This window comes from Diorhabda sublineata, chromosome 8 (assembly GCF_026230105.1).
Source record: "Diorhabda sublineata isolate icDioSubl1.1 chromosome 8, icDioSubl1.1, whole genome shotgun sequence".
NCBI lineage: Eukaryota > Metazoa > Arthropoda > Insecta > Coleoptera > Chrysomelidae > Diorhabda > Diorhabda sublineata.
This window is the reverse complement of record NC_079481.1, coordinates 13,953,021-13,968,123: the sequence shown is the minus strand read 5'-3', so window position 1 is coordinate 13,968,123 and position 15,103 is coordinate 13,953,021. Positions and strand designations below refer to the sequence as shown.

General features: G+C 32.1%; 2 protein-coding genes across 5 annotated transcripts in view; one reads left to right on the top strand and one right to left on the bottom strand.

Moving 5' to 3' along the window:
* Nucleotides 1-15,103, bottom strand: part of LOC130448455 (general transcription factor IIH subunit 3) — a 120,970-nt gene that overhangs the window by 103,084 nt on the left and 2,783 nt on the right. The gene's annotated exons all lie outside the window — the stretch shown is intronic.
* Nucleotides 5,020-15,103, top strand: part of LOC130448445 (kinase D-interacting substrate of 220 kDa B) — an 89,164-nt gene continuing 79,080 nt past the window's right edge. For 2 of the 4 annotated variants that reach the window (XM_056785829.1, XM_056785834.1), the window contains exon 1: nt 5,021-5,314. The gene's annotated coding sequence lies outside the window, so the exon portion shown is untranslated. Of the gene's footprint in view, nt 5,315-15,103 lie in introns of all 4 variants that reach the window. The other 2 variants (XM_056785833.1, XM_056785835.1) reach the window with 2 other exon arrangements.

Here is a 15,103-nt window from a genome sequence, read left to right as displayed (position 1 = left end):
TTTCCGTTTTCTCTATCAGCTCTATTGAATCTGACAGCAGTAGAGAGAAGGTTGAGCAGGTCCAGATCAGAGTCCAGATTGGAGGAGCTAGAAAACGAAAGGCCTTTTGGTAATTTTTCGTGAAAATAATTCTATTTAATTAAGTAGATACGTAAAAGTTCCAGCGCAAATATGAAGAAATACGAACGTTTGAACGAGATTATAATAAGTGTAAAAATGGCTTTCAATATTGCTACCCTTAGAGGATGGTCTTTAGAGGGGTTGCATGAGTCTGATTGAACATAATCGTGTTTGAAAATATCAACAGATCTACGAATAATTAATTTAAACTTCATTTAATCTGAAACATACATAAAATTTGAGATTTTAAAATTTTTTTTCAATAAAAGTTAGTTTACACCCCTCAAAATATTTAAAGCCCGGTTCGTCATAGAAAGATTCGTAGAAAAGGGGAAGTAGGGTTTGAATTCAAATTTTCTTTGAAATCGAGATTTTAATAAGTGTCTTTAAAAAAAGTTTTCAATATTACAACCCTCAGAGGATGGTCTTTGGAGGGGATGCATGAATTTGATTAATTATAAACGTGTTTGAGATGTCAACAGATTCATGAATTATACATTTAAACTTCGTTTTATCCGAAACATACATAAAATTTGAGATTATCTTTCTTTTTTCCAATAAGGGGTAGTTTACACCCCCCAAAATATAAAAATCCCGTTTCGGCATAAGAAAGATTTCGTAGAAGATGGTAAGTAGAGCTTGAATTCAAATTTTCATGAATATTGAGATCATAATAAGTGTCTTTAAAAAAGCTTTCAATATTACAATATTACTACCATCAGAGGATTGTCTTTGGAGGGGTTGCATAAATCTGATTGATCATAAACGTGTTTAAGAATGTCAACAGATTTAAGAATAATACATTTAAATTTCATTTTAACCGAAACATGCATAAAATTTTTTTTAATAAAGGGTAGTTTACACCCCCCAAAATATAAAAAACCCGATTCGGCATAAGAAAGATTTTGTAGAGGATGGTAAGTAGAGCTTGAATTCAAATTTTCATAAAAATATAGATTATAATAGTGTCTTTAAAATAAGCTTTTAATATTACTACCCTTCGAGAATGATCTTTGCAGAGGTTGCATTCCGATTAATCATAAACTGAAAATATAAACAGATCTACGAATAATTAATTTAAACTGTATTTCACTCAAATACATGCTAAAATCGAATATTTTTAAATTATTTTCAAAAGGAATCATTTGGAACGGGCTAGATTTTAAATAAGGGGGTAGGTACAGCTTAAATCAAAATTTTCAAAAAAATCGCCGTTGATTATCAATATTCTACAGTTTTAACCTTTTTTTACTGCTGGTTTCTGGACTAATCGTTATAATTTTAGTTTTAACACGTAGCGTATTGAAAATTATGTTTCTAAAATGATTGGCATCCCTTTTCTACGAAGGGTACAAGTCACAATGATTCTCAAACAATTGTAATATTTTTTAGAAAAAAAAACTCCTAATTTAAAGACAGTCTATTGATAAATAATTTTCTTGGATTATTGTACTGTTTTGATATTTGTAGGAAATTATAGTTTTCATAATCTAATTGGTTTTTATCTGGTCAAAATAACTCAAATTTTAGAAAATTGACTCAGTGGTGGTCTCAAAAAGTGGCGTAACATAAGTCTAGACGGTGTTGACTTTGTCGGTATCGACAAATTTGCCATTTTCCTTGTTATGAAACGCGATAAGAGTACAAAATCGTCCGCCAGGCGCCGGCGCCAAGATTTCACTCAACTTTTTCGCTCTTTAAGGGCTTGTTAGTTGAGGTACATTTGGTTAATTGCTTGTTTTGGACCTTTTTGACAACTCGGCGAAATATTTGAGATTCTAATGGCGACATAGGTACAATCCGTCAAGCTAATACCAGTGACGGGTAACACAGACTTTACAGAATAAAAATTTATATTACCACATTGTTACAGTTAAATTTTCTGAATTATGTTCATTGTTTAAGAAAATATTTTCGAATATTCAGTAGGTGTGTGTTAAATTTGAAAAATTAAAGGCGACGTACAGAAACTGTGATCCGAACCTCGAATATCTTTATCGTTGAAACAAAATCATTTTCAATGATGAAGGAGATGTGACGAACGTCTTTTAGGCCCCCCTTTAATTGGACTATGCTATACATTGCTTTATCAAATTTATTCATTGCGTACGGCTCAGTATTACATTCAATCTCCGTCATTAACAATTTGATCGGAATAGAAAACTCAAGTGATTCCGCCAGGCTTAAAATCATTTTTTAAGGTGTCCGGATTTGACCCTAAATGAATATATGAGGGACACAATAGTTAGAGAGTCCGCAATCAGCTGATAAGTGATCTATCTGAACCCGGAACTACGGACTATCTTTATTGTTGAAACAAAAACATCTCCAATAATGAAGGAAACCTCATGTGATTTAACCAAGCTTAAAATCATCCCTCAAGGTCTCCGGATTTATACCTAATTGAATATATATAGTTAGATCTAATCCTAAACGAGCTTTTTTCATGAATATCAACAGAATAAATATTTTTTGTATCTTCTGATATAACTGAATATACATTTTTTAAAATAATGACCCAAGTTGGAAAGACCAGCGGTTGTTATAGAGAGAGACCTACGCCCCTTATTAGTGCTCATCCGATGGCTGAAATGATGATGATAAGGTAAAAATTAGACGAGCGGGGGCGGTATTTTTAGAGCGTAAACAATGGTTTATTTGAAAACAAATTAGCAGTTTCCCAAATATTGTGTTAAGTATGGTCAATTTTTTAAAAAAAGTAAATAAACTTCAACATTTTTCGTACAAAATTATTTTAATGTTTTGTTAACATGTTAAATGGTGAAGATTTCAAAAACTAAAATGTAGTCGATGATTTTAAATATTATAAATACATGATAGCTCTGGTCGGATGATCACCACTGGAGATAATATATACAGCGTAGATCTCCTACGGCTTCCTTTGACGCATCCTTCATTTTGAATACTTTAGTGTCTATCCACTCGTTTTCCTGGATAGCTTTGTCTTTCATGGTCTGTTCAATTCCTTCCAGGTCTTCAAGGGTCTTTCTCGTCTTCTTCTATTCTGCAGTAGACACATCGATGCTTTCTTCAGCAACAAGTTCTACTCTATCCTCATCACATGTCCGTACCAGAGCAGCTGCTAAGTCTATATTCTTTCTGAAGTCGTATATACCCGACCTATTTTTCGTCGTATATGCTCTGATCTGGATATCCTGCACCATCTTCTTAAGTAGTCCACTTCTACAGCCTCTATAATTTTCTCCTGTCTGTGACTTTTCTGGAGACTGTTAAAAATGAGGTGACACTACGCTTTTTGACTCTGCTAGACCTATTTCATTAGTTGCTTCCTTAGACAGTATAACAGAAAGTGTTCTAGAAGGTTCTCGCCTATAACATTTTCTACTCGGGCTTGTCAAAGTAAAGCATTTTATAGCTAGATTATCTCGAACCCATCAGAACCTGCTCTCGTTATTTACTTCTAGAACTAATCTCATTCGGTGTTTGCTTAAGCAGCAGGTTCAGGAAAGATTGTCACAAATCGGAAGCAACTACACCTCGCGTTACTGTCCTAATTGAATCCAGTGTAGAATTGATTCTTTTTACTCCTACAAGGCTCTCGTCCAAAACATTTTCTACACCGTCTAGATGATCCGGAGTTTCATCTTCCTCTCCACATTACCTGCACTCGTTATTTATTGGTAGACCTAGTCTCGTTAGTTGCTTTCTAAGGAAACAGTATCAGGAAAGATTCTCGTCCAAAACATTTTCTAAGCTCGTTTGTATTATATTTTGTAGATGATAAGAAGTTTCATCCTCTTTCCCACAGAACCTGAACTGTTATTTATTACTAGGGCTAGCTTCATTAGGTGCTTCCTCAAGCAGCATTGTCCAGGAGCACCTACAAGTCGCCTTTCAGCTCTTAAAAGAACATCATTTGGGTTGAATTCAAGGGTCCAAACTGACCAAAAGCATTTTTTACGCTAATAATTCTTATACCTTGTAGTATAAGATTTCTAAAGGAGTGATCTAGTCCTAAAACACTTCAGGTAGATCTCATTTGTGTAATTTTCCTGGATCTTTTTCTTGTAAGTCCATTTAGTACAGCACAGAATGTTTCGGGGTCCATAGAATGCTTTTGTCTTCTGATAAGTTTGGTAAGTGTTTAAAATGTATTAACAAAGGTAGTGAAGGAATGAACGTTCTCTATTTTTCTATTTTTGAGTCTACTTTTGCAGTGAATATAAAAATAAGCTGCAAACATCCTGAAAACTTTCCCAACCATCTACTTCCAATCCACATAAATAAATTATCTAGTTTGTTCTAAAAATACTACAAATATATCAATAAATAGATATTTCTTCTTATGAATGAAAGAACAATTTTTTACCAAAAAACTTTGTTTATGGGAGTAGGTACTATTTATAATTGACACTAAAACATTTTGTTGTTAGATTAGGTTAGGTCTTTAAAAACTTCGAAATTTTGTAAATTGTAATTTTTGTCTAATAAATTGTAATTTTTGGCTCTCATGACTCATAAGTTTGCCGTCCCCTGATCTATACTATTGATAATAACCAACATTTTTATAAAAAACTACGATGTTGTTAAGTGGATGATAGATTTTATTTTTTATTATGTAATTCGATAACATTGTAATTACAATACAATAATACAATAGTATTTCCACAGCAATTATTTTTTTATTATCACAAACAACTACCAAACTAAAATTTCCATTATTTTACTTTAATATAGCAATTTTCAATAATTTTTCTTTTTGAATAAATTTTATACATGTATAATATATGCAATCAACATTACAGTGTTTTGTATAAACAGTTGCCTAAATGTCAAAAGACTATGTTTATTTTTCGAAATCATAAAGGAAATGTTATTGTTTCGGTATTATCACCGACAAATTCTAATCATTTTTTGTTGATAAATATTGGAGTACAATGTATTTTCAAATAAAAATTTGTATAATACTGGCATCTTAGTCATAGCCTAAACAGAGTGACCAATATTTTTGGCAACAGAAAAGTTCCTAAGAACAGCTGTTTAAGTGAATTGTTACAATTGAAATGTGAGGAGTAATCATTTCGTCCTTCGTTTTATTTAAAAAATGTGCTTGACAAGCTATTTTAGTCCTTTTAGTGAATAAAGTTTCGTAAAAAAGTGTTATTGGAAACATTCTGTAGTGGTGCAAATTTGATTCATAGCGTCTAATTAGGTAAGTACGCCATAACCTTGTTTTTTTTCTACTGAAAACCACAATCTGATCTTTAGTTTATTTGTATTGTTTTATATTATATTATATATTAAATAAAACTGATATTGATTTTGTCAATTCTTAGTTAGAAATTCTTTGTTCTCTTTTATAATTTTATATATTTTTACCAATATTTGTCATACAAAATATTATATTTTTGAAATGTTCTGAAGAAAATTTAGTACAAAGTATAAAATTGAAAAGTTGAAAAAATGTATTCTTTCTAATACACGACATTTCATAAAGTACCATAATAACATGGTAAATATTCATGAGATACTAGTTTTGTTATTAGCACTTGTAAGATAAATATTTTATTAAATACCTTCAATATATCTGTTATTCACACTTAACATCAGCAATATTTTAAACAAAAGATTATTCATCATTTATAGTTTTGTATAAAGGCAAAATGTATATTATATATTATTGTCTTGTGTTTATTACGAGACGAGACGAGGTATATCTGGATTATAAAAAAAAACGTGAATGTGTACATTACTATAAAATATGTAATTTATAATTGAGTTTGCTTTTATATAAGAAGTTTGATTGTTTGGGACTTATATAAACTTTTATCTGTATTATCTATTGTAGTATTTTGAAAATTGTGTACTTATGAATTGTATATTTCCTCAATTATATTTAAAATAATGAATTTCCCAAATCAAGGGTCATTCCATTTCAAATCGACACGGCGTATAAACCTGACCACCTCAGAATTTAACGAAATTTGGTATTAAAGTTGTCTTCATAGAGATTAAGGAAAATGCCAATTTTTTTTGCAAATAAAATAATATCCACCAAAAAAACGTAACAGACATACTTTGCAAAATCATTAAAGCTTCTCTTCTAATTGACGTGTGGTGTCATTTTTCTCAGTTAAAATGCTTTCTTTTGATGTACAACACCACGTGCTTTGATATAAAAAGTATAAAAATTCAACATTTTGATTTTGATTCTCTCCAAAAGTGAATTTTTTCAAATTCCTAAACAGCCACAATTAAAATTAGCATTAAACTAAATTTTCTTGGTGGTACTTTTTTATAATTATAAATTACTGGTTAACCAATAGAAATTCCCTGTATGGGTCCTTTTTGTCGTACAAATGTTGAAAACTTCTGACACTATCCATTGTCTAAAGTACATTGCTGAGTTTTAGACTTCACTTTTTCGTATTTTGTTATACCATTTTTGAAAATCAAGGCACCGAGGCAAAAATCAAATTGGCGCAATGATGCGAATCATATTTACTTAAATGAAGAGCAAGGATGTTGTAAACAAAACAATACTACAAATACAGATTGACCTAACATATTCTGTGCTCAAAACCTCACAAAATTAAACCAACAGGTTAAAAGTTGACGAACTCTTAGTTTAATTTGAATTTAAATTTACTATTAATTTTCTGCATGAACTACAAGTACCATTTTAGTGTCTTTCAACTAGTAATTTAATTGGTTAGTTAAATGGTAATTTTTAATTATGACTGCATAAACCAACCTTAAATGATTCTAAAAATTTCGAAGTGGGAGGCTGATGGATGGATCCTGCTTGAAAGCCTTTGAATTCAAGATATGTGTTAAAATAATCTCTGAAGATACAACAGAGGAAACAGTAACCAACCAAAAATGCCCCGAAAAACTACAAGTGACTAAAGTTACCATCAATTATACACACAAATGATTGCTCAGTTCTATTTAACCTGTGTTAGAAATTTTCGAGGGCATAGATGACCGTTAAAGTCACTATCGGTGCTGAATTGTTGCAGTAAGGAATTGGCCCTTTGTCCCTATTTAAGCTTTTCTTATATTTAGCAATTTCAATGCTTTCAAATGTATCCAAAAATTTATTATTTTTTAAAAAAATTTGCATTAATTGTTGGATGCATTAGAAAGCATTGAAATTACTAAATGTACGAAAGGCTTAAATAAGGACAAAGGGCCCTTTTCCTACAGTCCACTCTATAGATAATTGTATAAATGTGAAGATTCCCGCCGTCGAGGTTGGAATTAATTTTCGCGGGAGAAGGTTTGTTGGTGAGAAAATTCAGTATAAAACAGGTAAGTTAAGTCTAACTCTCTGAAGACGATAACTTGGTTATAGAAACGTCCGTTAGAGAGTGTAATTGTGAGTGTTGGTGTAGTGGTGGTGTATCTACCTGCTGTTTCTTCGCCGTCATTTTCATATCCAAGAAAACCAGACATATTGTGGAAACCACTGACAGATGTATTTTGAAAAGTTGATCCCAACTCTCGTACACAAAGGAATTATGTAATAACATCTGAAGAAGTCGTACAGACTTCGGAAATCATCTAGTTCTGAATAACCTTTGCCTAAGAACTTATTAAGTTCATGATTTATGTAATTTAGTAAAGAAATCTGTGGTACTGTCATGAAACTTCCTTTTTAAAAATTATTATTTAACTATAAACCCACTTTCAGTATCGCTTACGAAAAGTATAAATTGTTCTAAGATAGGAATTTTGTGAAAATTTAAAAAAATTCGGTTTTTAAGAAAATCAAAATTTTGAATTTAATCTTTCAAAATCATTTTTATAAAGGTGCGTGGTGTTGTGTATCAATATATCTCTAGCTCAATTAGGAGAAAAGCTTTGGTGATTTCAAAATATGTCTGTTACGTTTTTTTGATGGATTTTGGGAAACAAACCGTGTGAGATATTTCAAAAAAAATTGGCATGTTTCTTAAATTTTTTGAGGACAACCTTCATATCAAATTCTGAGAGGTCAAGTAATTTTTTTTATTTCAGAGTGTTGATTTAATATTGAATGATCCTCAATTATAACCAGCGATGTTAATTATAAATGTAAATATGAAATTCCACGGCTTGTGTTTCAATTATTACCATTTATATAATTTCATACGTAATTAGTATGTAGTGATTTCAAATACTTTATGAATATGAAGATCTCATCTATTCACTCCAGCAATGTAGATATTGCAGTAAGTAGATCAATTAATTCTGTTTTATATTTATGGTTTGGTTATTTAATTATAATGGACCCTCTACTTCAGGGTTACAAACTCAATTTTTCAGAGGGCCATATATTAAATTATGGATTCGTAGGTGGGCTAGATTGAAAATAAAAGAAATGAACTGAATTAGCTTAACATTTTATTTATTAAATTATATAATTATATAATATACGGTTGTTAAAAATCATATGAAAGTTATAAAAGATGCTACGTGATCGAGGATCCACATACTTGACTTATCTTATTTTTGATGTCGTTGTAGTTATTTTAAGAACTGATTGGGGATGTTGTTGTGTTTGTTCTTAATTATTTTCATGACTGAAAACATCTGCTTACATAAATAGGTGCTATCAAACATGCAGAGAATGATGTGTGCTTTTTATATTCCGGCTAATTATCCAAACTCTTGAAATATTGTTTATAAAATGTAAGAGCGTTAATCTCATTAAATTTTTCTTTCAAAATATTGTCCGATTGAAGATCTATCAACTCCATTTGCAAATGAACTGGTGCCTGTGAAGCTTCAAAATTGAATGGATTGTTGAATATTGGAAATTCCATTTCATTCATTTTGTGAAAGTCTTCAAAAACGATTGTTGAATTCCGTAATCAAATTTTGAAGAAGTTGAGAATATTCATCCAATTGTTTTTGGTTCACTGTGCCAAATAATTTTAAATGAGGGAAATGGTATCGCTTCGATTACTCGACTCAACTGACTCACATAAAGTCGATGCACTCGTTTTATATGGTTAAGGAAGGTCCTAGTTTAGACTCGAAGCGCGTGGAAGATTCTATTGTTTTCGACAAAAATAATACTGCTAACAGATGGCGATATTGTCTTTCTCGCTTGTCTAGGCACGCGCTGCCCTCAAAATTACTTATTAACATCCGCAGACTTGAGAATACGAGTATTTAAAACATCGAATTAAGTCTAAAAACTCTAAAAAACATGATTCTTCCTTCTGTGACACATTGCGATCGTGGGCCTTATTGATACGGCCCGCGGGCCGTATCTTTGACATGACTGGTCTACTTGTATGTAGATATTAAGAAACGTATACAGTAATGGCCGAGCCGAATCAGTTTTTATTGCATCTTATATACAGAGTGTTACGGAATTAGATGGCGTGAAAATAATGCTGCGACAAAAAACAAATTTTCTCATAGGTTATAGGCATTTAAAGTTGCGAAAACAGAACTTATACATAAATAATTCTACACGGCAGGGGTTAACAATCCATAACTTTTACCATATTATTTTCGTCTTGAAACACTGCTTTAATGAGCTATCACTTGATAAGTCAATTATCATTTCCTGCTCCTGCACAAACGGGTTTCTAATCCATTCATATTTGGACATGTCAAAATCTTTAAAGTAAAACGCAAATTGCTTCCATAGACTGGTCAAATAATTATTAATAAGATCTTTACTTTTATCTGTTTCCTCAGCAAGACAGGTAATTTTGAAAGTGGGAAACATTTCAAAGTTATTATTTTTCAAACAGAAAAATACGCGGCGTATACCGATTTTGCATATTCATTTTTTTTACTCCTATACGACGTGTAAAATTTTTCTGACCGTTTCTCTATCGGCTTTTACAGCCTCGGCAATCATCCGGATGTTCATTCGACAATCTGCATGCATAATTTGGTTGATTTTGGTCACTGTTCCCGGAGTTGAAACAGTCACAGTGAGACCTGGGCGCTGGCCATCTTCAGCGCTCTCTCTAAAGTGATTACACCACTCAAAAACACGCGCACGAGATAGAAAATTGTCGTTTGTTTTAAAACGCTACAGCACAAATACTATAATAGTGACGGAAACGTGTTTTGGGACGTGCATAGACAAGATATCTACCCAACGCACCACGCGTCTAGGGCGTTCTCTAGGCGCGCAGTCTGGTTATTTAATAGCCAGACCTCGTACCTATTTCTACAGAACATAATGCAGGACAGAGTAGAGGGACAGAGACGCATTTAAAAACTTGGTCGCCAACTTTCAATGAGAAGACGAATTGAGAAGAAGAAGAAGGTTAAAAAATGATTATTTCAAATCAAATAAATCAGTGTGTTTGTGACATAAAAAGATTTCACCAAATTTCGTAGAAAAATAAAACATTTGTAAAAGATAAGTAGAAATAACGAAAAACTTAGTTATTTCACTTTTCACATAAATTTTGAGGTTATGTGAAAAAAGTTCAAAAAAAAAAAGTTTTAAATCTTTTTATTACGTACAAATTTCCCATTCGACTTTTTTCCATAGAACTTGTAGTTTTGCCAGAAATGGAAATTTACCCCCCAAAAACTCCCTCCCTTCCCCTTCATAACCACAGATCGCATGTAAATTATTTTTCCTTTTATTATGTTCTCCTCATTTTCCAATAGATTTTATCTTACTATTATTTTGGTTTTACTTTTTATAATTTTTAAAGGCTTTTACTCCGGTCTATCAAGAAGAGATCGCAGGACTGTATTTGAAAAGTCTCTGCCCCGTATATGTAAGATAATTTACATTTTTTGAGATATGTGCCTTTCAATTTACATTTGACATTCCAATAAAAAATTAATTTATTATCACTGCTAGTGTTAATTAAAAGTTCTGATAGAATGTGTTTGTATATAATTCTATATTAAACTCCAGATCATCCTGTATAATGTATAGGTGAAAGCGATTTATAAATATGCTTCGGCTGATTTGTATTTTTCTAGACGGACTGGAACCAGTGCATAAACATCGATAAACCACATATTTATAACGGGGTTAAAACGAAAATAGAAATAAACTTCATCAACTGTTTGTATTTGATAAATAATTTGGTATGAAATATTCAGTAGTCATAGAGTGAATTTGGGAAGCTATAAAATTGAAAATAAATATTTTTTGATATCAAATTTATATAATTATCCCTATTTTAGTTTTATCACTCCCACGATTGAACTGTATACTTCTCACATTCGATGCAGGACCGTGTTCAATTCGAGATATATATAAAAACACCTCAATTTTCAGTACAATAAATTGTGATTTTGGGGTGAAGTTGTGTTGTAAAATGCTCAAACTTAGTACACATATTCACTAAAATTGAGATTTGAGGGAAAAAAATGTATTATCAGAACATGGGTGGAGGGAGCCAAAAAAATTTAACACCATCTCTTAGCAACAAGCGGAAATACTCTTTGTTAAAAACAATGGAATATTCCACGCGCTTAATATTATTTTCGATAAATTACACTAGATGCTGCTTGACAGACACACACTGTTATGATACAGTTTGTTAATAAATTTAAATTTTTCTGATAAACTACATTTTTTGTTTTGTTGTGTGGTGCTTAAATAAACAAAGATAATGGTTTTCCGACGTATAATTGTCCATGCGCGAGACAGGGAAACCCTCGCAAGTTGATTCCGAAAACTGCCAATTACTGGCCTTGCGATTTATTTATGGTTATCGCAAAGGCCAGACGTACCGGAAATTGTAAATGTTTAAGCTCGAATGGTAACTCAGCTGGAATATACGCAGGATCAAGACATCCTATCCATTGTATTTTTCCTTTATGATTGTTGCCTGAATGACGTCAATCATCACCTTTTTCACAGCTAGTCTTGTTCCATTGCACAGTCGAGGTTGATGATGACAACTGATCCTACTTTTAACTGCAAATTGTGAGGTGGTAATACAGATTTGAAGGAAACCAACTGTCCCGGAAGAAAATTCTAAATAGTCGCATTGAGATCCTCGACATTGCTCGTTCACCTAACCAATTATGGTTATTGAACCATTGTGCTATATCTGGAAAACACGCTGAATAAGCTCCTCTTTTGAGTCATGCCAAAGCTATGAATAAATGATGATCCTGACTAGGAAAATTTTTGTTTCAACCTCGAACACCCATTCAAGACTCTAGAGTTTATTTATTCTCGATAAACTAGCTATTACAATATTTGTTTCGTGGGTTTCCATTAATGGTTTGAAGACGAAGATGAAGTTGAATCAGGGCTCTTGCATCACTTAAAGTCTTTGAATTTATCGGGCAAAAGAATGATGACTGTGGCGGCCAAAACAAAAATTATCTTTTGGCTCGTCAATAAATCCTCAGAAAATATTGAAGAGATATATTTGACATTTCCCATACGTGGAGATAGTTTTCTAATTACACCAAAGGAAGAATACCAAACGATTAATAAGAGACATGGGGTTGTTTTATTGCTGGAGCTTGAAGGATGTCAAATCGTGTTATGGAAAACTCGAAGGATTGGGTTTAGCATCTTGAAATCAAGAAAGACACATCCCCAATCAATAGCATCGCCTAACGTAAATAAATGTCTTATGTAATTTGAAGAAAGCAGACGTAAAGTCTGGGAGAAAGATGAAACTTTTTCTTGATACAAAGAATTATTGAGTCAAAATTTCACTGAACCTGTTCATACAGAACCAGATGTTCCTGGCAATCATGAACGATATGATGATGATTCTAATTGCGATTGCCAATCAAGTTTTTAATTAATATTTAAGTTTGATGTGATTTAAAATAATGTTGTTTGATTGGAACCATTTAACCTTGCTTTATCAAAAACGAATATATCCAGTTGGTTTGCTCAATAACCAATGTATCCATTTTCTTTTTTTTTTTTATATAATTCTTCCAATATCAATTGCAGATTATTGAAACAATTGCCGACAATTTTGATTGATCTAACATAGGCGTACATGTTCAACACAGTTTTTCTTAAGCTCTTGGAGGTCTGCTGCTAGAACTTTTTTTACAAGTTCTACAACCTCTTCACTCAGTTCTGAAGACTGATTATTAACTCTATAGGGTTAAATATGCAATAGTAAGGAGGTAGTCTGAGAAAAGTACGACCCTGTTTTTTGCACAGCTTGTCAATATAATAAATTTCCTCTTACTTTAGATCTTTAATAATAGTAACCAATTCTTTGTTTGTTTGACCTCTTAACTTAACGATTTATAAACCAAAGTTATGGTATTTTGAATTATTGTTATTCTTGAATAATTAAGATTTACCCCGGGCAGGTGTTTCTAACCTAATTAAGCACAAGGACGTTAATAAAATTACAATTTGGTCTGACAACACGATCCTGTCGTACGACGCCGCAGTATCGTGTGTAGCCCGCTTAACAACAAATTTCAAAATTAATGATTTCATTCTGTTTTTATAATTATTTCGATTAATTAGAAGTAGATAAATAAAAATTCGAATTTACTTGTCAAAATTGCGAGCATACTACTAAAATGGAGACCCTTTTGAATGTTAGGACGGTCTAATCGTTTATATATATATTTATAAAAGATAAGTGACTATACCGAATTTTTGGGAGTGCATTTACTTTCCTATTTATGGTTCAAAGCAAATTAGTGAGAGAACGTTTATCGAAACGAAAGTCACCCGTTTGCCGATCGTAAACGAAACTAAGATAATCAAAGAAAACAGGTCAATAAAAGTTGAAGCGGAATTTTAGATTTTCAGAATTCACATGTAAATAATATTGTTTGAACAGTACCGGTTGCTTTTACCGTATCTGGTTTGCAAATTTTGATAACAATCAATAGTTAGATAGGATTATTTGGTGACAAACAACCCTGGTCAGGGCAAATAAAAATGTACAGCAGTTTGACATCAATATAAAAATTTATTTTATGACTTTGAAGGAATTCACTCTCCCATTAAATTTCTATTTCAGTCTCTAAGTACTCTACTCATCACAATAGATATCAATCATTATCAAAACAACATTTTGTATATTAATTACAAATTGATGAGGTATTTATCTAAAACTCATCCCCTACCCCCTATCGACTTGGGATTGTGGGGGTAATAAAGAAAAGTGTACTGAACGAACACAAAAAAATCTAAAACTGATCCCCCACCCCCTATCGACTTGGGATTGTGGAGGGTAATAAAGAAAAGTGTACTGAACGAACACAAAAAAATCTAAAACTGATCCCCCACCCCCTATCAACTTGGGATTGTGGAGGGTAATAAAGAAAAGTGTACTGAACAAACAAAAAAATCTAAAACTCATCCCCCATTCCTTATCGACAGATTGTGGAGGGTAATAAAGAAAAGTGTACTGAACAAACAAAAAAATCTAAAACTCATCCCCCATCCCCTATCGACTTGGGATTGTGGGGGGTAATAAAGAAAAGTGTACTCGAACACAAAAAAATCTAAAACTCATCCCCCACCCCCTATCGATTTGGGATTGTGGGGGGTAATGAAGAAAAGTGTACTGAACACAAAAAAAATTATTCCAGCCGTCGGTCATCCCCTAAATAGAGAGGGTTAATTAATTAAAATATGACATTTTCGGAATTTCGTGTGTTAACAAATTATAAATTTTATTTGCAAATATATAAATAAAAAATACAGCTAAATAGTGAAAATAATATGTGAAAAGTATATGAAATTGATTCAGTGGAATTATGAACAATTATAATTGACGTAACCACAAGTAATTATTATTTTATCCTGGAAAAATACACACGAAAAAATTGAAAATTCAATAACTCTTTTTTTATGGTAAAGGGATGTGGCGAGGGGTGTTGAAAGAGCACGGAAAGATGTTGTATTAATAATGCTCTTGAGTAGAACCTAACCTAACCTAATTTAATATAACCTAACCTAACGTAACCTACCCTAACCTAACTTAAAAACAACCACAAGTCGATAGGAGGTGGGGGATGATTTTTAGACAATTTCCATTAATAAATAATGATGACTAGAAAATTT